The following is a 24,153-nucleotide window of genomic DNA, read 5'->3' on the forward strand; positions in this document are numbered from 1 at the left end:
TAGACATTTCTGGCTTAAGTTAGCCCACCCTAGCCTGAAGGCAATACAGGGCTGGCTCTGCATGCTGTCAGATAAATCGTCTTCCTCCAGTGAGCCAGTGGTTTGTCTGCAGTCAAAGGAGGTCAGAAGCCAGAGCCTCTGGGGGCCTATAACGTTATGCATCTTGTAGAATCTTAACTAAAGCTCAGATCTGCCACAGTGCTCACTTGCACATGTGGTCCTGTAACTGCAGGATCAGGGCTCACTGTTTCACTCGTAAAAAATAATCTTGTGTATCTTTGCAGGAGAGATGTTCCAACAGGGCTTATCCTTGGGGCAACCATTCAAGGTGAGGTCATCTTTCCCATTATCTTAGTTTTCACGGGTGATGAAATGAGTTTGAATTAAATCCTGGAAGCTTGAGTACATTTACATAACTCATCATGACTGGCCAGAATAGTAATTATTGTTATTACTCTAATGAAACAACAACAGTGACCATGGCGACTATCACTTATTGAATACCCACTATGTCTCAACTGTCAATAAATGCCCTATTCAGAATGGAATTCTGTCCCAAATGCTAACCAGCCTGTCCAGAAAATAACTTTGTGCAGTGGAAAATGTATGTGGTATGGAGTCAGGCAGATCTGGGATTTACTCCCAGCGTGGTTGCTTGTTAGCTGTGGGACTTAGGCAAGTTTCTCACTTCTCTGAACTTTGGGGTGGTCCTTGTAAAGTGATAAACTTAGACTCATTGGGTTGGTAAGGAGAATAAAATGTAGTGCATGTATTGCATCTCACCCACTGACTGGCATATAGTCAGTACACGAAGCTTAGTTGGTTTTCCCTGTGGCACACTGGAAACCTCTCTCTGAGACTCTTGGGCTCATGGGCGAGATGTAGGTCTGGACCCTGAAGCTCATATCTACATCCCCTGCCTGGGTCTCCTCTCTGCCCAGGACCATGAGCTCTGTGGCATTGCCCACTTTGGGTTTGTGAGAATTTCTGCTGCCTGGAATCTCCTCCTGCTGAGTCTTCCTGAACTTCTGCCCTTCCCATTGGACTTGACCTCAAGCAACCATGAACTTGTGAACTGTTGCATTCAATTCTTTATCCACCTGAGTTGAGGAGAAACATTTAACAAAAGCTGCCAAGGATCAATAGAAGCCCAACCTGGGAGAACAGAGCCAATGAGTGCTCTGTGAGTAGGTGCGTGGGACAGTTCAATTTAGATTTCATTAAGGTTCTCTGGTGGGAAGTAGGGGGTGGGTGTTGGCCCTCAAGCCTTCATGGCACAGACCAGCTCTGGGGTGCAAGCTAGTGGTAGGCTGGAGACACAGTTTGTATACTGATTGACATCCCTTCTGAATCACAGGAGATGAATACTCCCTGCCTGCCTGGTTGGTTCTAAGTGCCATAAGTTCATTGTCCCTAGTCCTTGCACAAATATCCTTGATAGGTGGGCATTAAGGCTTAAGACGATCAAAGAGCTGGTGTGCAAATACCCAAGGACCATTTCATGGGCCCCCAGTAGATGGAAGCTGTTATTCAGAAGCCAACTTTTAAAGAGGTTAAATGATTTACCCAAGGACCTGACTCCATATCTCAAATTATTTCAGTCTGTCTCTTTTATTTTTTTCACCAAGCCTTTTCTGCAACCAGGAAGGGCAGAGATATTCTAGGAGGATTTAACTGTAGAAGGAGATATAAATATTTATTGAATAAACATAAACACATGAATGAGTGAATGAATGAATAGAATATTAATTCTTCTGTAGAAATATTCATTTCTTCTCTAGAAATAATCTATTATAGAGACTTCCAGAATTATTGGCCCTAAACCCTTTCCTCCATTGCCACCAAGCCACCCCACTCCTGGCTCTCACACTCAACAGCTCAAGTCATGAGGTAAATTGTGGGCATTAGAGTAGTTTAATCCTGAGTTTCCACCAAGGTTCCTAAATGAAACAAATTTTCATCTCATTCTCTTGGATGAAGCCAACATCTTCACCATGAGATAAATACATATACTTATATATTCATATACACATTTATCCAATGTGTATTTGGAGATTAACCATATGCTCGGTACTCTTCAATGACCTGGGAATAGAAAGATAATTAAGAAAGAGCAGGGAAGGACTCCAAAAGAGTTCACCTTCTGGTAGTCAATCAGATACCATGGTTCTGTGGGAACACAGCAAAGCTGTCTTAAAGGATCAGTACAAATTTGCCAGACAGAGGGAGTAACTCGTGAAAAGGTGCCAAAGGCTGGGAGGCCATTGGCCTGTGGCAAGCTCAGCTCTGGTTGGAGGGGCAATGTCGCAGACAGGCATGGGTGTGGGTGTTCATTCCTGTTCTGACACTCACCAGCTTTGTGATTTTGGTCAAATTGTTTCATTCTCAATGTGTTAGTTTCCTTATTTTAGAACTTGGGATGTTGTTGCTGAGGATGATGATGATAAAAATAAAAAAGGTAAGCTATAGCCCTTATGTGCCTGATGTTGCTCTAAGTGTTTTACATTAATTCACTTAATCTTTAAAATGCCCCAGTTAGATATTTTTCTCCACTTTAGAGACAAGGAAACTGAGTAAAGTACCTCAACGAGTTATTGTGATGGTGCAATGAAAAGAAACGTGTGTGCGTGTGTGGATGTGCATTTGTGTGTGTGTGTGTGTGTGTGTGTGTATAAAATATGCTCTCAGGACTCCCTGTTCAGAACCATGACTCTTTAGATTCCAAGGCAACAAAGAGAAATAAAACTTGCCTGATTAGAAAGTCTTAAAGTAATTTTGTTGATATTACCAAGTCTGCCACATTCTGAGAGCAAGGGATTGATCCTTTCTACTGTGTTTTTAAAGAAATCATAGGGTGAAAAAAGCCCTCACCCATCAAAGCATTTTACAACTCTTTCTCCAAGGTCAGCCTTCTGTTACTACTATGACCTCCTTAGACATTAACAGGGGAGCCTTGACAGACTTCCACTGTGAACTTTGCCCCTGTTGAGAAATGCTTGTCTCATGATGTCCCTTCTGATATTCTCCGTGGGGACACTCAGCATCTTGCATCATTCAGCTGGACAGTTTGGAGTAGAATCTTCTCCTAGGTTTAACAGCAAAAGACCAAACAAATGCTCAGCATTCCGTAAAACCTACATGGCAACTAGGAGAAAGGCAAAGCTTTCTAGAACAATGTAGGCAGTAAGCAGTATGTTCTCAGCTGGCTCTCAATAAATAATGACCAGTGGGATCATAAGACAGTGTCAACAGGGGAAAAATAAAGGGCTCAGTGGAGAACATCTGACTCCAAACTTCGGTTATGGGAGTATGATAGCTGGACATGAAAGGCATGACCAAATCAATGAGGTTCTTGTAGGCTAGGCCGTGGGGTCTGAAAGTCTTCCCATAGTCTGTGGGAAAATGTTGAAAGATTGAACCATGTATCTACTCTATTTTTGCCAGAGAAACCACTCTTGGAACTGTAGAGTCGGTAAATGGGAAGGGACCATAGAAGAGGAGAGTTGGATAAACTAAGGGGCCATTGTTGTGTCACAGTGGGAAAGGATGAGGTTCTGAACTCAGAAACAGTGGGCTGGTAGAGAAGGAGACACATCTGTGAGATATTTAGGAAGGAAAATTATAGGGCAGGAATGGATCTGAAGTCAATGAAAAATTCTTCATAGCTCTAGTCATTGGACTTCCCCAGAAGACACTGAAAGGAAGGTTTGGATGCAAGTTGTTCATTTAGGAGGAGATCTCAGGAAGCACAAAGTATTTCCTTGGGTTAGGACCTCCAAGTCCTCCCCTAACTGTAAGTAAGACAGGAAAGGGAAGGAATCCACTGTAGGATGCCTTAAGAAGCAAATTACCACTCTGGGCAGCCAGAGTTCATCCCACTGTGGTCTTCTGGGATACTGTGTAGAACATGCCCCCAAGTTGTCTCATCCAAAGGGTGAGACAGCTGGGGTATTTATCCTCCAACTCTCATGTGAGACTGTTGAGAGCTATTCATAGGGAGGAACATTAGTTCCATAACATTTCCATTCTGCCCTAGAGGTAGACACATTTCCCCTCGTAAACAGGTTCCATTAGTAAGAAGATTAAGATCTATCAGGTGGCAAGCTCCCGTGGCCAAGGAAAGCCCTATGCAGAGAATCAAAGGTGCTAACAGTAAGAATTCCTGGGCATATACTAGGTGGTGAGTGCTGGGGGGATGTAGGTAGATACCAATAATATGTTATAGCTTTTTTGATTTTTTTCTTTTAAAAGGAGACCATGGAGGTAAAGCTCTAATAGTATGCTTATATCTCAGGTCACTAAGGTCAGCTGGGGTGGCAGATAAGTACAGGCTACATATGGGGCTCAGCCATGACTGGTTGAGTGTCCTGCAGGAGATGAGCCTGGGGCCTGCTGCCTAGCCTGGCGCCTATCCTACTGTGATCTGCACTGGGCATAGAACTCCAGCCTCATGTGTCTGCCAATGCTTACTGCCTTAATGAAACACAAGGGCTGTCAGCAAAGGGACTTTATTGCCACTAGAAGAACTTTTGTTAAATGATAAAAATGAGCTAGCTGTGCCTTACAGAAAGCTACCACGCAATGATATATGCAGGCTGATGGCCTTAAATTAACTGATTAATAAATAGGAGGTGAGAAGGATGATATTGTTGGCCATAATGAATGCTAATGAGGTGACCCCACTAATGAGATTCCTTTCTTCATTCTGTTATTACAGTCATCAGTTATGCAGCATTGATTACCACCTACTTCTTGCATCTCCAGGCTGAGAAATGGGTGACTTAATGGAGATGTTTCACCCAGAAAAGCAGTGATTGGGTTAGGAAAACTAGAAGCTGGAGAAGAGAGTTGGTTACATTATAATCTGATTTATTGCTTCAAAAGATAGATTCTTTTTTACATGTTGGATCTTTAAAAACAACCTGTTTTATTCAGGCTGAACTGCAGAAATGGCTATATTTCTTAATGCTTTTGACATATATAAAGAAATATGCCTATGACTCCTTCAAATGACATGCTGCAAATTTGGTCATAATAGAAGTCTTTATGAGAATTACATTTCTTCCTCTGTGGTTACTGATTCTAAGTTCGAAGGAGCTGTAGAATCTGTCCCTCATTTCCATGCCCATCACCATTGCCTTGGTTTAGACCTTAGCATCTGTTACCTGGAAGTCTCAATAGCCCCTTCTTGGTGTGGCTCTTCCTCCCTTTAAGCCCACCCTATTCTGCTTCTATCTTAGCAATCTCTGCCAGAGTGGTCTTCCCAAAACCCAAATCTGATCATATGATTCTATTGTTTCAAAAACTTCCAGTATTTCTCATCACCTAAACTGGTGGCCTGAAGATATATTCTGACCAGTAGATGTCTGTTATTTCACCTGGTCGATATTCATTTGTAATATGAATTCTGGAAGCTTTTCATTAAAAGGGAACAGTGCATTGGTTACAGTTTTCATGAATCTTTCCTGTTTTCAATATAATTCTTCATGACTTGCCTGATCCCTGTTGGCACTGAAGATTGCAATCCCTACCTACCACAAAAGGGCTTCTATTATCTGCCTTCTACCTACTTTTCCCGCATCATCTTTGCCATTCCCAGCTGCCTATTAAACCACAGAAGGTTTTAGAATATGCTCTGCTTCCTCTTGGTCCCAAACCTTTCCATATGCTATTCCTGAGACTTAAATGCTTTTTCCACCTCTGCTTTCAGACTCATTATATGTACGTTACATGTGTATATATATGTGTGTGTATATGTACACATTATACATAATATATGTGTATATGTACATTATATGTATATATTGCTTATGCAATAATGGATGCTGCAAGGTCTAAAATTTGCAGAGTAGGCCAACAGGGTAGAAACCCAGGGAAGTGTGGATGTTGCAGTTGGACTCCAAAGGCCACGGGTGGCAAAATTCTTCCTTTCTTGGGGCAGGTCAGTCTTTATTCTATTAAGGCCTTTGAATGATTGGATGACATGCACCATGTTAGGGAGGGCAATCAGCTTTACTCAAAGTCCACCAATTTAAATGTTAATCTCATCCAAAAAACACCTTCACAGAAACATGAAGAATAACATTTGACCAAATATCTGGGCACCATGACGCAGCCAAGTGAATATGTAAAATTAGCCATCATAATAAACAGTATTAAAGGGTTTGAAGTCGTAGATAATGCTACTTCATACATGTTGTCATCCTCTGTACTTCCTGTTGATCTCATTTTCCAGTTTAGCAGAGATATTTTTTATAAGCTGAATGATCTTGGGCAGCCTGATTGGTGCTCAGCATCTCAGGAGACACTAATAAGCCAGTCAGCTCCCAAGAATGTAAGAGGCATTATAAGCCGTCATTCATAGCTCCTAACTAGGAGCTTAACACATAGTGCCTAGAATATGTTTTTGTCTTATGTCAAGGGACCAATGTAGAGTCATTGTCTGTCATATACTAAGCACTGGGTTGCTCTTTGAGGGTCGTTGTTTTACTTAATCCATATGAGATAGGTAATACAAGTAATGTGGGTGCTATCCTTGGCCCCATTTCATAGATGAAGAAAATGGAAGCTCAGAAAGGTTGAGGATTTGCCCAGTGCCCCTAGTTCTGGCTATCTACTGCAGCAAAATGTGTGTCCCAAACTTAACTGTGTAAAACAACAACCGTTCTGTTGTGCTCGGGAGTCTGTGGATCAAGAATTCAGACAGAGCACAATGGGGTGGCTGATTTCTGCTCCACAGTGACTGAGGCCTCAGCTAGTTTGGCTCAAATGCCTGGAGGTGTCACCATTTATCTGGTGGCTTGATTCTGGATGCCTATTAGATTCCTTTGGTTTTCTTCATTTCAGGTTTGCTGGGCTTGGAATTCAAGTGCACTTTTTTCACACATGTGCTTGGGCTGTTCTGACCTCAATCTCTCTCCCTACAGCTTCACAGTATGGTGGTCTCAGGGTAATCAGACTTCTTGCACGGTAGCTGGCTTCCCCCAGAGTGTGAGTTGCAAAAGTCTGCAAGACTTCTTGTGACCTGGCCTCAGAAGTTTGAGATCATCACATCTACCGTAAGCTGTTCATCAAGCTGATCACTCAAGCCGGCCCACACGTGATGGGAGGGTTATTAGACTTCATCTCTCAATGGGAGGAGAGCAAAAATTTCAACTATCTTTAATCTACCATACCCATAATTAGTGAGAGGCAGAACTGGGAGTTGGAGCTGATTTGCTTGACTTCAAAATCCTTGCTTTTTTCCTAAATTGCTTTGTCTCTGCCAGCATCCTGTGTATGATGGCCACAGGGTTCCTAATTATGAGCAGGACCCCAGGTCACCATGCAAATAGATAGGCAGCTGCAAGAGTGTTATGAGATGACACCCCACAATGTGTCAGGGCGGGGCAATGAGAAGGGCCAGTGCCAACTTCCTGCTGGGTGAAAGGGACACCGATGTCATCGCTCATGCTGCAGGGGGCCTCAGGCTTGAGAGGGGAGCAGTATTTCAGAACTGAAGGGAAAATGCTAATGACCAATGCTAATGAGGAAGAGAAAGCAAGGGGAGAGGGAACAAGTTCTGTAAAGAAAAGAAGCCAAGGAGAGGATTAAAGTATGTGGGAGAGGAGGTGGCGAGGCCATGTCTTCTGCTGCAATCTCTGCTAGGAAGGATGCAGATACTCTACAACTCAGTCCTTCAAACAGAGGAAAGCAAGGACCCAGTTCTCCAGGGCTTTCCTTCACTAGACAGATGGGCAGATGACTGTGACTGTGATCTCAAAGGAATTAAGGAACCCCAGGAAGGACACTGTAGAAAGAGGCAAGAGAGCCCCTCTTCAGCTCACTTATTTTGATTTCTCCTGCCTTTCGTCTTTATCTCTGGGGGAGAGTTATTATAATTCATTGAAGAATTAAGTACTGTTTTTAAAAAACTGACTACAGTATGCAGTTCACAGTCCTACTATGAGCAACTATAGCTTGTTAGGGATTCTTATCCGGATGGCAGAAGGGAGTTTGATTTCTAATTTCCAACAGCAGTATTTTCATGTAATTGAAAACTCAGTTTTTAAAATGTGGCATTGACTTTCCACACATAATTGCTCTCTTAACACTTCCACAATGTAGAGCGGAGAGGAGAGGGTATAATAAAATATTTGCTATGAGCCTGAGCCCAGGAGCTTGAGACCAGCCTGGACAACGTAGGGAGACCCTATCTCAAGAAACAAACCAAAAATGTGTGTAAGGTCTTGTTGGCTACCTCCTGTCCGCTGATTCTTTTCTTGCTTACCAATGGATCTGTATTTCTGTTTGGAGTAAATAGGCATGAGTCATGAATGGTGTCAGCCAATCATGACAATGTCATGCCCCTGGCCAGCAATCAGTGTAGAAGTGAAAATGTGACCTCCCCATCATGGCTAATGAGATGTTATGGGAAGTCAGCTGGGGTTTTCTGGGTAAAATTCTTCCTCCTAAGGAAATAAAGCAATCCAAAAGAAGGCACTCCTTGCTCCCATCCTCTTTGTTTTGAGCAATCATATGTGAGGATGTAATGCTTTGAGATCTGCAGCCATCTTGTGGCATGAGGAATAAGGCATTTTTTTCCAGAGATGTTGACCCAGTGCTCTGATATTTTTGAGTCACAGAATCAGTCCTCCCAGAGCCTGCCTTCAGATCTCTGGATTTCAAGCCACACTTAGTTAAGTATTCTGTTACTTGAAACCAACAGCTGCCTAATGTGTACATTTGATCACAGGGTCCAACCATCCGGTGTTTGAAGCCAGACCTGCATTTCAAATGAGAGAATGTGGCTCAGTACCCTCTGGATTTACTACTGGTTTCACTGAGAGGGTAGCAAATTTCTTATTTCTAGGCCCAGGACTCCTTTCCTGGCTTACCTGTGGTGTGTGTGCTGTGTGTGTGTGAGGTGGGGTACTGGTGGGGAACAGGGGGAAGTGGGAGGAGACAGAAAGAGAGAGAGAGATTGAAGGAGAGAGGTAATATTTTGATTAAAATTCTCCATCTTAAGGTTGCAGTGAGCTGAGACTGTGCCACTGCACTCCAGCCTGGGCAACAGAGTAAGACTCAGTCTCAAAACAAAACAAAACAAAAACAAAAAACAATTCTCCATCTTAGAGAGAAAAATTATGTCTTGGCACAGCTGCCGAGGAACCCCTTTTAAACCAGAGCCCTCCTTGAAGAGGAATCCTTTGCTGAATTCTATTTTCTCCATGTAATAGATTTGCATTATGCGGTCTGCAGTCTTACAGTGGAAAATCAAACATTTTAGGGTTTGATAATTCTCAAAGTGCCACGACGCAGATTCCTCCAGTGTTTTCGTAACTGTGCAGATCATCACCTTACATCCTCTCAACTGCAAATTCTCTCTACCGTCCCTCCTGGGCCATAATGGATGTTTTTTCCTTCACAGTGAACACCATAGTGAGCCTGGTCAGCAGAGGGGACTGGAGGGCCATTGCAGGAGGAAGGGCATCTCTTTCTGGTTCCACTAGCCGCGTTTTTGTTGTTATTTCCTGGCTCCCACTGCAAGGATCGGTCAGGGATGTGGCTGTGGGGGCCATCTGGTGGTGCCCTAGCCCTGTGGCCAGAGTGCACAGACCCCTGGCACCTTCACTGCCTGTCTTGGCCCATCAACCACCTTCCCGGAGCACTTCCAGTTCAGACACACACACACACGCCCAGGCTTTGCATTCTCTCCTTATGGGTGGACTGCCAGCATAGTGACCCCCTCTGTGCCCATCCACCAGCCTGCACCCTGGAGGGCTGCTTCCCACTTGCCTGGCAGCTGTGGGGCAGCTCTGGCTTAGGCATCCTGGTGAACTACTCCATCATCCAGTTGGCTGCAGCCACACCTTCTCCTATGAGGCCTGAACACCAGCCTGAGGGAAGTCTGCCCTTCCTTGGGTCCCATTAGAGTCCTCATTTCATATTTACAGCTGCTCTGGTATCATAGCTGAACAATTCTTTATATTAAACTTCTCCTTGTCCCATACAGGACAGTCCATCTTCTCAACATCTTCCCATTACTAATCATGTTTCTGCCTCTTGGACCCAGCTTGATGCACTGAGTTTCAGAGTTAAGAGATACATAGGATAAGGTTTTAGTGATAAATGTTTGTGGCAGAGTTATCCACATGATGGGGAAAAGCTTGTCACCTGCAAGCGGAAGTCCCTTAGGAAGAGGCAGAGAATATCCATAGCTGCATTGACTGAGCCGGCAGTGAGAGGATGCAGGGAGGTGAAGGGGCACTGGGCATGGTGGCTGCCGATTTCTCCAAGAGCAAACGAGGACACTGCCAAAGGAAGGCCACATGGAGGGCCATATGCTTCCTGGCCACTTGCCTGGGAACCACCAGTGCAGTGCGATAAAACACTAAATATGCTCCAAACCTTTTAAATCAGCATTACTGGGAGTGTTCCCTAGCAATCTCCCCTTAAAAATCCTCCGAAGGGCATTTTGAATCATATGAAAATCATGCAACCCCCTGCTTCAGGGAAGGTCTCCCACCAAAAGCCCTTTCAAAGGATCAGGCAGCACCTGGAGAAGTATCTGAAATGCCAGCTCCAGGGCTCATGAGGGCCTGTGCCCTAGGAATGTGATTTTACAAGTGAGGAGGGGGTTTCCCGTGCCTGAGTTTGAAGTCCCTGCTGTGAACACTAGATTTAGAAGTGGAGTGAAGAAGGATTTATTTTGGAAGAAAAAATGAGGAAGAAAAATCCATTTCTGATTGAGCCCGCGAAACCTCCTGGAGCAGGTGAAGGTGAAGCATCTTTGCATGAGATTTAAGGATGAAAGGGCCCAGAGTCAGCAGGATTATCAGGCTGAAGCAGATTGGCACATTGTCAGATATGGGTGGCATAGGGGCAGGGGAGTGTGAACCCATCAAAACAGGTTTGGGCTGTCGGACAACATGACGGGGGGCCCTAGGGGAAGGACTGCCTAGGATCCCCTGGTGATACCTAGCTGTGATGGAGCACTGCCCAGGGCGGTCCTGAGACCTGTGCCTGGTATCATCTTAGGCACTTATAGTCAATGCTGCTGGTGCCCTGCCAGATTCTTCCAGAGTCCCCTATCCATCTAGGGATGCTCCCTGAGAATGCCACAGCCCCTGTCAGGGAATGTCCCTCTGCCTCCTGGAGCAGGTCTAGACTTGCCTACAGGATGAGCTCTGAGCCAGGGGGTTAATGGCTCTGGGCATATCCAGTATCCAGTAACTAGCATTTCCAAATTCCTGACATATTACTTATCTTAGGGATTCGAGGATGAGACATCTAAATTCTTGGGAACTCCTAAAATCATAAATTATTCTGCATTATAGTTGTATTTACAAAAGGAAAGTAGTATTTAGTATTTTAATAGTATCTTTAAAGGTGCTTTTGTTGTATTTACAAAGAATCATAGCCTATGGCAAATATTCAAATGCTAGAAAACATGGGGTAGTGTTTGTGTAACACAACGTTCAATATTCTAGCAGGGTTAACAGCACTACACAGAATCACATGCCAAAATGGCCAATTTAAGGACTTCTTTGATTGCTTCCTAAACTTATTTTTTGAAACACCGGCACCACTCATATGTTTTGAATGAGGCACACGAAGCATAAGAACTGAGTAATACTTACTGTATTTGCAAGAATGGCATTAGCAGCAACCAGGACCAGGGACACACCCTTGTCACATGGCCACCCTATGAACAAGGCTGACTGCTGACTGCTTAGATATGATGTTTCTCTGCTGTGTGCTCCTGTCCTGGTTCCAGGAAACGTGACCTTCACCTTCCACTCTCCATGGCAGCCTTCCTTGCTGTTGCTCTAAACCTGACTCAGTGGGTTTGTTAGAACCAGTGATGGTTCTTTGTTGATTGTTCATATTTACAATTCTGTTTCCCATGTCCTTGAACTCTCACATGATTTTTCTTGGGATTTGGGGTTTAGGATATAAAAACCTTCTGAGAAATTCCAGGAGGGAATTCCCACATGGAAACACTACCTTCAACTCATGAGAAGCAGGGAGTTGTTGGGATAATTTTCAGGCTAATTATGGACTTGCCATCTCTTAGGATTCTTCAGTGAGATTGAATTCCAGTTGCAGAGAGCAGTAACTGACTCCATTTGGCTTCCTTCTGTACCCTGTTTAATTTCCACATTCCCTACCATTTGTTTGTTTGTGGGGAGGTGGAGGTTTGGGAGCTGTTATGGGCTGAATCATGTCCTCTTAAATTCATGTCTTGATATCCTAATCCCTAGTACCCCCAAATGTGACTGTGTTTGGAGATATCATCTTTGCAGAGGTAATTAAGTTAAAATGAGGTCATGAATTCTAATCCAATAGAACTGATGTCCTTATAAGGGAAATTTGAACACAGAAAAGGACAGAGGGAGGACCCTATGAAGACCCAGAGAGAAGATGACCATCTGCAAGCTGAGGAAGGAGAGAGGCATCAGCAGAAATCAACTCCGGACACTTTGATCTCGGACTTCCAGCTTCGGGAAATGTGAGACACTGAATTTCGGTGTATAAGCCAACCAATCCATGGTACATGGTTACGGCAGCCCTAGTAAGCAAATACAAATTTATCTCCAAATAAACTACTTGCATATGAATCTTTGTCTCATGATCTGCTAAAGTAGGACCCAAACCAAGAAGACAGGGTTTCCTTTAAATCTTCACAACAAATTTGAATGGTAGGCTTGAACATCTTTGTTAACAGATTAGAAAAGTGAAACCTAGAAAGATAAAGATAAGGGAAACTTCAACATCAGTTTTGTTTAAATCCAAAACCCATCCATGCTCTTTTCCACCCACACGGCCCTCCTTTCCCCCATATAGCCTGAAGATGATCCCTCTGACTGTCTCGTTTAAACAGACTTTGCATTCCATGTGGATTCCAAATTTGACTGGCCAGGGCAGGACTGCAGCCTGAGGACAGCTCTTTTGTTGACTTAAGTGGAAAAAACAGGCCTTGGTCTTGTCTCCTGGAGAGAGCACATGGGGAGTGGTAAGGCCCTGGACTTGTCTCTAGAGTGCCGTTTATGTGATGTCACTGAAAGGTGAAGGAGCAGGTGAATGGGGAAGTGTTTTAAATTTCATCTGTATACTTGGACTCATGGTGGAGGTCAGAGTCCTTCAAAAGGAGGAAAATACGAATTTGAAAAGTAGCAAAATATTGGGAGAATAATGCTTACGGAGAAGGAAATTGACCTCAAATTGGAAAGGACTGAAGGTATGTTCTTATCGTGAAGTAAGAGCAGATGCAAGTGAGTGAGCTCTGGAGAATTTCAAGGAGAAAGAGGAACAGGGGTCATGATATGTGGGGGGCTGGGAGAGTGACTGAGACCCAGGTGACTGTCTCTAGGAGGGAAGGGAAGCTGGAAATGCAGGCCATTTGGAAAGGAGTCTCAGAAGCCTGGTGTTGTAATGTTTCAGTGGTAGAAAGATTTATCCTGGTAAGTGGCTCAGGGTACTTGGAGACAGATGTGGCCCTCCGTCAGCAATGTGGCCAGATCATCTGTTTTGCTTTCTCCATAAATATGTCTCTCTGAATGTCGACAGGGAGAGATTTGGAAATAAAACAAAAAAAAAATTTTTCTATGAGCATAAAAGGCTTAATTTATCACCAGCTTTTCAACCAAATGAAAATGATTTGCTTTTTAAAAAGACTGTTTGCTGAACAAATGTTTCAAAAATGCAATAGATTATTGCAATTATTGTACCCACTTTAAAAAAAATTTACCAACGGATGGACAGGTGTTCCAAAAATGTTTTCATACATTTCTCTCTGTGAAGGTGGAATCTAAGATGAAATTGCCTGGGAAATGTTTCACGTACAGGAAGGCTGTTTCAGGGAAGGCATGGACTTTTCAAGTTGCTTAGCCGCTGCTCTTTGGGGCTGCACCTGAGGTGAGCTTCTAGGTATGCTCTGAGAAGTTGCTCTGACATTCTTGCTATTGTATTGACCACAGGGATGATGCTGGTGTTCTTGTCCACATCACAAAGCTCACACTCTATCAGGACCCAGAGAACAAACACCTCTCAGACCTTAGTGTCAAGAAAAACATATGCTTGAGGGGGTGGAAAGTTTTTGTCTTGTGGATCTTGTAACTCTTGGAAATGATTGCATTTCCCTCTTGTCACTGGGAATCTTAGAATCATGTTTGTGGCTCATGTTTTATGGATGTGTAGCATCCTTGGGGGTAAATTTTGTGTGCCAAATGTGATTTTATTTTATTCCTCTTTCCTCATTTCCCTGTAGTTCTGATTGACTTTACTTATTTTCACCCCATGGGATGGAATTTTGTGTTTCATCGAGGTCTTTTAGACTAAGAGGCTGTAGTGGATACTGTCGTGTGTTGCCTGAGTCTCCCTTGAAAAATCAAGGCACTCACCACTCCAGCTGACCACTGCCTGCTGACCACTCATAGCGTGTGCCTCGGCAGGAATTGCCCTGTCTTTGTCTGAAGGGAGCTGTCTCATTCAAGGGAAGCTAGTCCACTCCCTGGGGGCAGCTTGCATCCACAGACTGGTGGATGGAGCAGCACAAAGGCCTGGTGGCTGTATTAGTCCATTTTCATACTGCTATGAAGAAATGTTCAAGACTGGGTAATTTATAAAGAAAAAGAAGTTTAATGGACTCATAGTTCCCCATGGCTGGGGAGACCTCACAATCATGGTGGAAGGTGAAGGAGGAGCATGGTGACAGGCAAGAGAGCCTGTGCAGGGGAACTGCCCTTTATAAAACCAACAGATCTCATGAGATTTATTCACTATCATGAGAACAGGATGGGAAAAACCCACCCCCATGATTCGGTTACCTCCCACTGGGTCCTTCCCACGACAGATGTGGGGATTATGAGAGCTACAATTCAAGATGAGATTTGGGTGGGGACACAGCCAAACTGTATCAGTGACCTTGCTTTGATTTAGGATAACTCAGCTTCACAACCACCCCAGCCTCACAGCTCCTTGTGAGATCCTCTGAGGATGCTGGTGCAATTGCTCCCAAAGCCTGTGTGCCTGACTCTCCATCTCAAAGCCTGTTTCCTAGGAATCTGAGCAACAGCAGTTGATGCCAGCAGTGGGCTGAGGAAGCAGATTCTAAAATGGGATTTTGGAACTGGATCCCCCCTAGTCAGCTGGTAATGAAAGCCCATTCCTGGTGGTAAATGGAGTCCTGACTGCCACAGACATGGGGTAGTGTGGTTCTGGCAGAGTAGAGGCCTCGCGGGGGCTGCCAGAGGAAGGGGATGCATGGTGGGCACAAAGTCTAAGGCATTAAACAGTTTAGTCAAACTTTACAAGTCAGAATTCATAAGGACTATGGGATTGGATGGCTATCAATTGATGGGGCCATCAATATATTGGACCAAGACAATGAAAGGCTGTGAGTGATCCATCACCAACTTAAGGCTCAATGTGGAAACTGGAAGGCATCTCTGGCAGCTTTGAAAGAGACTTACGGAGGGCAGAACAAAACCCAGGATTGGACCTGGAACTTGTTATGAGATAGAGGAATCACTGAGAAGACAGGTCTGGTGTGTAACAGTCAGGATCCCGATTAGGTTAGGCTCCCTGAGATTTGGGATGGGACATCTGCATTGATGTACTAAAAAATCCTGTTTCCTAGGCCGGGCACAGTGGCTCGTGCCTGTAATCCCAGTACTTTTGGAGGGCGAGACAAGCGAATCCCTTGAGGCCAGGAGTTGATCAGTCTGGCCAACATGGCAAAACCCCATCCCTAGTAAAAATACAAAAATTAGCCAGGCATGGTGGCATGCACCTATAATCCCAGCTACTCGGGAGGCTGAAGCATGATAATTGCTCAAACTCAGGAGGCAGAGGCTGCAGTGAGCTGAGATCATGCCACTGCACTCCAGCCTGGGCAACAGAGTGAGACTCCATCTCAAAAAAAGAAAAAGAAAAAGAAAAAAAAATCCCCTCAACCCTCTGGGCCTGTATGAACCCACTCTTCCATGTTAAAGATTAGCTCTCCTTCCTTACTCCAAGATAATGCAGAGGCCTCTGTCTTGCAGATAAAATGTCCCCTCTGCCTACCACCCCCAAGATCTACCCCTACCTTCTGTCTTGTCCTTCAGACCAAAATATAAGATTCAGTCACAACCTAAGATGACTGGCTAAGGGATGGGCCAGCAAAGTGAAGAAAGGAACTATATTTTGAAGGAGTTGAAGGACCTAGTCAACTTGAAACTGCAGGACGTAGGAGAGTATGGGACTGGATCCTCAGATGCTTAGAGGTAGAACATAAAATTGGATAAAGAATGGTTTATTGACAGGGGAGCATTTGTCCATGAAACAGGAGTAGCCTCTGGCTGGGAACCTGGGGGATGGTGCTAATACATTGCTAGCATGATGCCTGAAGCTTGGGGAAAGCAAAAGCATACACCAAGTGAAGGAGGAGTCCTAGCACTGCCATGTCAGGGGAAGACAAGAGGGATCAAGGGGCTCAGAGAGGCAGGGCGTGGTGGCTCACACCTCTAATCTCAGCACTTTGGGAGGCTGAGGCAGGTGGATCACCTGAGGTCTGGAGTTTGAGACCAACTTGGCCAACATGGTGAAACACCATCTCTACTAAAAATACAAAACATTAGCTGGGCGTGGTGGCTGGCACCTGTAGTCCCAGCTACTTGGGAGGCTGAGGCAGGAGAATTGCTTGAACCCACGGGGTGGATGTTGCAGTGAGCTGAGATTGCGCCATTGCACTCTAGCCTGGGCAACAAGAGCGAAACTCCGTCTCAAGGAAAAGAAAAAAGGCTCAGAGAAGCAGCCATCCTGGAGTGAATATACTATGTATGTGGCCTGCCACTCCAAAATCCCATGCTCCAAAAAAAGTACATTAGGTAAAAGATATACATTTTTTATTACTGTCATCCTTTGATCTTAAGGCTTCTGTTGATAATGAAACTTTTGGCATCACTGCTGTTGCCTGAGAACAGATCTTCGTCTCCAAACAACCTCCTATCCTTCAGCATCTTTCCTTTCCATGCAAGAGAAGAAAACAGATCAAGATTTCTTAGATAATAAAAAATACTTGGCAGTCTATAAAATAAAAACATTTTCCGGTTTAACTGCCCTTAAATATAACAGATATACAAACACGAGGCCATTTTACTTAACAAGGCCACGAAGGAGTGCCCTGGTGAGAAGGCAGCAGCATTTTTGGTAAGCTCTATAGTAGTTGTCTTCTGTAAGCCATGGTTGATGATAAATACTGTTCTAGAAATGGGCTTGCTGATAGCACTGGGCTGGATGGTGGTGCTTAACCATCAGAGCAAAGTGCACCCGACACTTCTAATAATCAGTATGGTCAGAGTGGGCGTGTCAGAGATGGGTGAATATGCAGAGAGCTGAGAAGGCGGTAAATAGAACACGGTGTCTCATAAGGAAAGATGGAGGAAAAACTGGCCAGGGCTTTGCTCAATCTATACGATAGGAGAAATAACATACTTCTGTTTTATGCTTCACTCAGGAGTGGGCAAGTCTTATGTGGTGCAGCTCAAGCAGCCCTCCAGATTGGAGAATTTTTCCGTAAGTCTCATTGGCAAGAAGCGGATCACATGGGTACCCCTAATTACCAGGGAGGTTGGGGGCTTATCCGTCAAGCAACAGGGAATGGTATTGCCATCCTAGGCCAGATCACGGTGAGTCATGCCCTCAGCAGAATGTGTGGCCCCGATATGAAGCCAGGGTCATGCTAGCAAGGAGGCAGGGGAATGGCTGTTAGGTAGGCAAGCATTAGGGCCTGTCACAGAAGCACCCATGGGATCCTGTGGCAATGGGTAAGAATTATCTGCAGGGAAGGTTTTCCCTCCTTTTCTGCTGTTTTCAAGTTTCCTGACTCCACTTCTACAGTCAATATTGCATTATTCACAATGCTGTATTAGAGTGTTATTAACGTCCTTTAATAGCAAACGTTGCATTATTGGGTTCTCATCATCTCCTAGTGCCAGCAAACCTGAGAGATCACAGCTGCATGTGCATGTGTATGTGTTTTATCAGTTTCATAGTGGCTTTCATCATGGCTGATTTCTCTAAAGGCATATATTGATGTTCTTAATGATTAACTCTAATATGTGTAGACCAAGAGGGAAAGATTTTCATGGATGACGTTGTTTTTTCCTCATTCCCTAAGGTTTTCATCAGCTCAGTATAATAATTTTTCTTCTCCACCTCTGATCTTCCTCCCAGAGCCACTGTGCCTTCTCCAGGTAGAAACAGCCTTCTATCTCGTGACTGGCACCCTTCCTTGGTTCCTGTTATCTGTAACCAGGTATGCTGGGTGCTGGAGAGAGCCCTGGAGTTGGAGTCAAAAGACTGCAGTTGGAGCAGAGGATCTTCCCTCACAAGTTCTGCTGTGAGCTGAGTCATTTCACCTCTCTGGGGCCCAGATGGACCTTTGTAAAACTGAGTGGAGATGAAGAGATGGATGATGTGGAATCTCTGTGATGGCTTGGAGCCATGAGTGTTCGTGATGCTCCATGTCTGATTCTCCTCAAGGGGATCTTCATCACTTGTGGTCACATGTCCTGGTTTCCCCAGGAGCATCTACACAATCTAACATGAGGCTGGTTTTTAGTAAGTGCTCTCTGGTTGGTTTCTATGATGTAGGCTTCTCTTCATGTAGCTAAGAGATGATACTTTAAATGGATAAAAAGGGATATTTTTAAAGCTGCTTTCTCAAATTCATCCTGGCTGCCTTGCTATGGAACATGGCCCTGGAGCTGGCATTTCACTGTCTATTGACCATGCAACCTGGGGCAAGGGGCTTAATTTCAAACAACTCAGGCTGAGGAAGCAAATACCTCATTGGACTAAATGAGACAGTCCTTGCCCAAAAGGAGCTGGGTGTTTCTTATCCTCATCCCTCTGCCATTGTGCTTCAGACTCCATCCTGACACTTCTCACTCTGTACTGGACACCCTTAGACTCCCCTGAGGACAGACACCACAGTTTACTCATCCATGGTGGCCATGCCCACCCAAGACGGCAGCTCATCAACCACAGTTGACCCATAAAACCTCTGACTTTGCCTTCTTCCCCTCCTTTTCTCTTATGTCCCCTCTGAAGCCTGTTCTCTAACCTCTCTGGGAATTCTAACATCTCCTTCATGCTCTTTTTATTTAAAATGTTAGACTCAATGAGTTCCTTTGTTGGTTTTAATTGATGAAACCCCAAACCAGAGACCAACACATGGTAGAGATATCTTTCTGGAGGCAAATGTCTGTGCTTGATTTACATTCAGGCTGGCTTCACACAACACCAGCTGGATGAAAAATTTTTAAAAAGCTTTAAAAGATGCTATTTCAAAATGCCTAGACATTTGGATTCATTGGACGCAGCCAGGGTGTGGAGTGAGTTTTCTGGAGCTCAGATGCTTCTGACCTTTTTTTTCAGGGAAAGGCCATGGTTAGAGTCACTTGTGGCCTTGTCTTCTCCAGTCACTAATTTTTCACTCCTCTTTTCCAAGACCTATTTCTCTGCCCCTTAATCATTTTTATTGCATTTCCCTGGCCCGTCTCCAGGTCTTGACATGTCTCTTAAAATGTAGAGGCCACAGACTAGGTAAGGAACCCTAATGAGGAAGGCAACAATATGGAGTCCATTAGAAGGATTGATTCCCGGCCCCTGCATCTGCTGCTAATTTATCCTAGCTTTTAAAGTCACGTCTAGGAGGCTCCCTTGCTTTGAGACCGTGGTCCTCAATAACCCATCATGCTTTCACTGCTGTGCCACTCATGGGCCTCCTATTCTGCAGCACAGGCCTCCTCGCTTTGGTTTGGATTCTGATCAGGCTGCCTTGTATTGTATGTGTCTGGGTGAAGCTCTTCTATTTTTAAAGATCTGCCTGGAATTTAGTCTCACTTAACAATCTACAAACTTTTCATTGCTTTATCAAGCTTAGCAGCAAAAATACTCAGTGCAGCTCCATACCTGGTGAGCCACACAGAGGGGGCTGGGCTCTCAAGCTCTATCCAGAGTGTGCAATCATTGGGCTGTTCTGGCCCCGCACTAGCCACTCATCCCCACCCATCCAGAAGTGTTGCTGCAGGAATTATGTTCATTGGTTCAGGTAGAAAAACACAGCAGCCTCCATGACCTTAGTGACTGGTATGGAAGTGGCCACTGTGGATTTGTAAAAAATAAATGGTGCAAAGTCTGCACTTGGCACTTTCTTATTCTAATATTCAATGAAAGCACAAGTGTGGCTTTAAACTGTCACTCAGGGAAGGCCTGTGTGTTTTAGGAAGGGGGCAGGTAAAGAGGGGTTGCTTTACTGAATATTGTACAGAGTTCTCTCCTAAGTCACCCAAGGATGCTGCTTGGAGAATCCAGATGCTGTTTGAGGTGAGGGATTTCCTGAGTGGGTTGTCTCAGGAACAGTCAGGCCCAGGATAAGCCTCACCAACTCAGGGATACTGGATGCTGAGACTCCAGTCCAGAAGTCCTAGACCTCATCAACCCCTCTGGTCTTGTGCCAGCTGTGGGCCTTAGCCTTTACATCTGCTTCTAAAAAAAGAATTTTAAGTGCCTATTTCTTAAAGCCTTGTGAGGATCAAACAAAACAGTGGATGTTATAGGCTTTTGTATATGCTAAAGGATTCTATATTGAGAGGCAAAGGTTATATTATATAATTACATATATAATATATAATTACATATGTAATATATAATTACACATATAATTACATATTTAATATATAATTACACACACACACACACACACATATATATGTATATATATAAGTTTAAATTAGGTTTGGTGGCACATAGGAGAAGAAAATCCCTACATCGGCCGGGCGCGGTGGCTCAAGCCTGTAATCCCAGCACTTTGGGAGGCCGAGACGGGTGGATCACGAGGTCAGGAGATCGAGACCATCCTGGCTAACACGGTGAAACCCCGTCTCTACTGAAAAATACAAAAAAACTAGCCGGGCGAGGCGGCGGGCGCCTGTAGTCCCAACTACTCGGGAGGCTGAGGCAGGAGAATGGCGTAAACCCGGGAGGCGGAGCTTGCAGTGAGCTGAGATCCGGTCACTGCACTCCTGCCTGGGTTGACAGAGCGAGACTCCGTCTCAAAAAAAAAAAAAAAAAAAAGAAAATCCCTACATCAAAAGGGCTTAGACACAATACAAATGTTTCTCTCATATGCAGGTGCAGCAGGTCCATAAATTCATCAGCTTCCCAGGCTGCTTCCAGCTTTGCTACATGTGGCCTCATCGTTACAGCCCAAGATAGCTCCTAGGGCTCCAGCCATCACATCCTGGTACCAGAGTGCAAGATGACTGAAGTGGAGAAAAGAGAGCATGTGCTTGTCTTGTGAAGAGATTTCCTGGAAGTTATACAAAACATTTCTGTTTTCAGCTTGTTGACTAGAACATAGTCGTCTGTCATACTTAGTGTGGAAGGTGACCAAAGAGAGAGTGTTTTGTCTGAATAGCATTGCATCCAGCCAGACATTGAGGGCAAGTAGCTGGAGGAAAGAGGAAGACAGACATTGTAGAGGAAGCCAGCAGTGACTCCCCCACAGATTATATCCTATTAATAAAAGTAAGAACATAATTTATGCCATGTGCCTGGGCCTCATAGGGCCATCACACCTCCGTGAAGCAAAATGCTTGGCCCCACTCTGATTTGCTTTTGTCATCTCTGAAACAAGGATATTTTACTTCCCCATGTTTCCCAACTGTCCATCATTCAAATAATGCTTCTGCTGTGTAGCCATGTCTACAGCTGTGGTCAATGCTCCTCATCAATGTCCACTGTCTGTGCTGTCTGTGTACCACTCACGTGATTTAATCAGTACATTTTCTTCCAGTGGATTCTCCCTTTAAGCCTCTTTCTTTCTCTCTCTCTCTCTATATATATATATATACACACACACACGTAACATATATTTAGAAGCTTAAATATATATATTATATATTCACTCTCTCTATATATATATAAATAGAGAAATTTATATATATATTTCTCTAACACTCCTGCACCACACACTGGTCTTCCTCTTCAACAAACAGGAACGAGGCTTCAGGCACTGAACCTTGATCAGGTCACTACATCTGACCTGACATTAGGATACTTTTACTTAAGTTTCTAATGTATAAGTTACATACATTTATATATATACACACACATATATATAGATTTATATATTGAAAAAATATATTTATATATTGAAATATATATTGATATATTTATATATTGAAATTTATATATTGAAAAAATATATAGAGAGATTTATATATTGAAAAACACAAGTGAAATAAAAATAAGAAAGTATCCTTAACATCAGGTCAGATGTAGTTACCTGATCAAGGTTCAGAGCCTGAAGCCTCATTCCTGTTTGTTGAAGAGGAAGACCAGTGTGTGGTGTGGGGGTGTTAGAGAAATAGCACCAGCAAACTGAAACTTTCTTCTTGCCCTAATAAGCAGGACTGAAAATGTTCTCCCCATGTAATTTAATTTCTTTTAAATTTAAAATGAAGTTGACTTAATTTGATGTCACGTCACCGTCCACTGAAGTTATCTCACCTTCTACAGTGATGCAGCCTCCATCCGTTAGGATTCATTGTACTCTACGATTTCCAACTTTCTAAGAAAGTTAGAAAACTTGCACTAAGTGTTTTAAAGGCATGATGCTTGTGCCTGTAAGTGAACTGGGCCCAAATACTGCTGTGTAGCCTCAGGCATTTTTCAAAGGGAACCCTGGCCTTTGGGGTTGTCATGAGGTGCAGAGTCCTGGATGGTCCCCTGATCCAGCTGTAAGGGAGCTGGTGGGAGCTTGAACTCAGACCAGGGAGAGGAGAAGGCCAGGTGTGGGGAGGTCCCTGCCAACAGGATGACCTGTTTCCATCAGAGCTGGAGGCTAAAGAGAAGGGCAAAGTTCCAGTTCAGAAGTAAGAGAACATCTCCTGAAGGTCAAAGACTGCCCTGAGATACTGTTGCTGCAGCAAGGCTCCCTGTAGCCCCTGCGTGGCTGCCTCCCACTGTCAGCCACTTCCCCATATGGACCCTCACAGACTGAACAAATCTGAGTGACCTCAGAGATGCCTGAAGGCACCTAGCTCTGTTTATTTCATGGCACATTTTAAAGAACCCCAGGAACTGGAGATAGAACCCACTGGGAAGGGAGTCTGTTTGGACATTGTTTTCTTGATTTTCATCTTCTAGGAATTACTCTTCTAGTTGATCTTTTCTAGTACTTAAAAGTAGCTATTGGTCTCCCTGTCAAATCCAGCAAGAAACAGGGATCCCCAAGCACTTGGGTAAGGAAGTTCATTGCTGGTTAAGACCTGAGTTGCCAAGAAACTCAGACACAGATCCACGAAACTTTTTACATGTGGGGATTGGTGTAATTGGCTTAATTGGCTCGATGCTGATTGACAGCACCTTCAGGGAAGAATCTTACTGGGGTTCCACCTCAATGTGTGCATTGGGATGGGCCGTAGGAGGGTGCCTTAGGGGCAGATGCGGTGATGTGTTGGAAGCATGGGGTAGGGGTATCCCCGTGGGAGCCAAGCGACATTGAGTCCATGTAGGGGAGGGGTGTTGGGGCCATGTAGGGTAACAGGAGGATGAACGGGGTGAGAGGTAGAGCTTCGTAGCTAAGGACACTAGCATTTGGTGCATGGGACATAACGTTCACATACAGTGAGGCAGATCTAGATTTGGGAACATGCCTGTGGTACATGGTGCCTTGCACAGGGGAAGGAAGAAGTGAGAGAGAAGATGGTGGGTGGAGAGAAGAATGAGGCTGAAGCCAGGCACAGCCCCTCCTGTCAGCCTTATCTAAGAGAAACATGTGGCCCTGCAGTGAGTACCCGCAGTGGTGCTACCATGGTGCCTGCTCTGCATAGCCCACTTGCCCTGGAGCCAGGGCCAATACATTTGGGAAAGGCTGGATTCCATGAGCTTCTTGACTGACACTCTTTTCCAGCTTTACCTGCTTACATGCTTCCTAGATCTCCAAGAATTATAGCACATGGACAGCCTCAGGGTCTGTGCTTTTTTCTGGGACACCTGACACTTGCACACAGTTAAAATAAAGCATTTGCTCACCTCTGAGAGGACCCCACTTTTCATTCATTCATTCACTCATACATTTGCTGAGCACCAACTCTGTCAGCACCAGGGAAATAA

General features: G+C 44.4%; 1 long non-coding RNA gene across 1 annotated transcript; it reads left to right on the forward strand.

Annotated features, from left to right (window-relative positions):
* Nucleotides 1-3,170: 3,170 nt before the first annotated feature.
* Nucleotides 3,171-12,602, forward strand: LOC103886072. Its single transcript, XR_649481.4, has 4 exons — nt 3,171-3,793; nt 6,927-7,058; nt 8,735-8,829; nt 12,331-12,602. It is a non-coding gene; the product is annotated as an uncharacterized LOC103886072 (long non-coding RNA).
* Nucleotides 12,603-24,153: the final 11,551 nt, after the last annotated feature.

The sequence above is a fragment of the Papio anubis genome, chromosome 7 (genome assembly GCF_008728515.1).
Source record: "Papio anubis isolate 15944 chromosome 7, Panubis1.0, whole genome shotgun sequence".
Taxonomy (NCBI): Eukaryota; Metazoa; Chordata; class Mammalia; order Primates; family Cercopithecidae; genus Papio; species Papio anubis.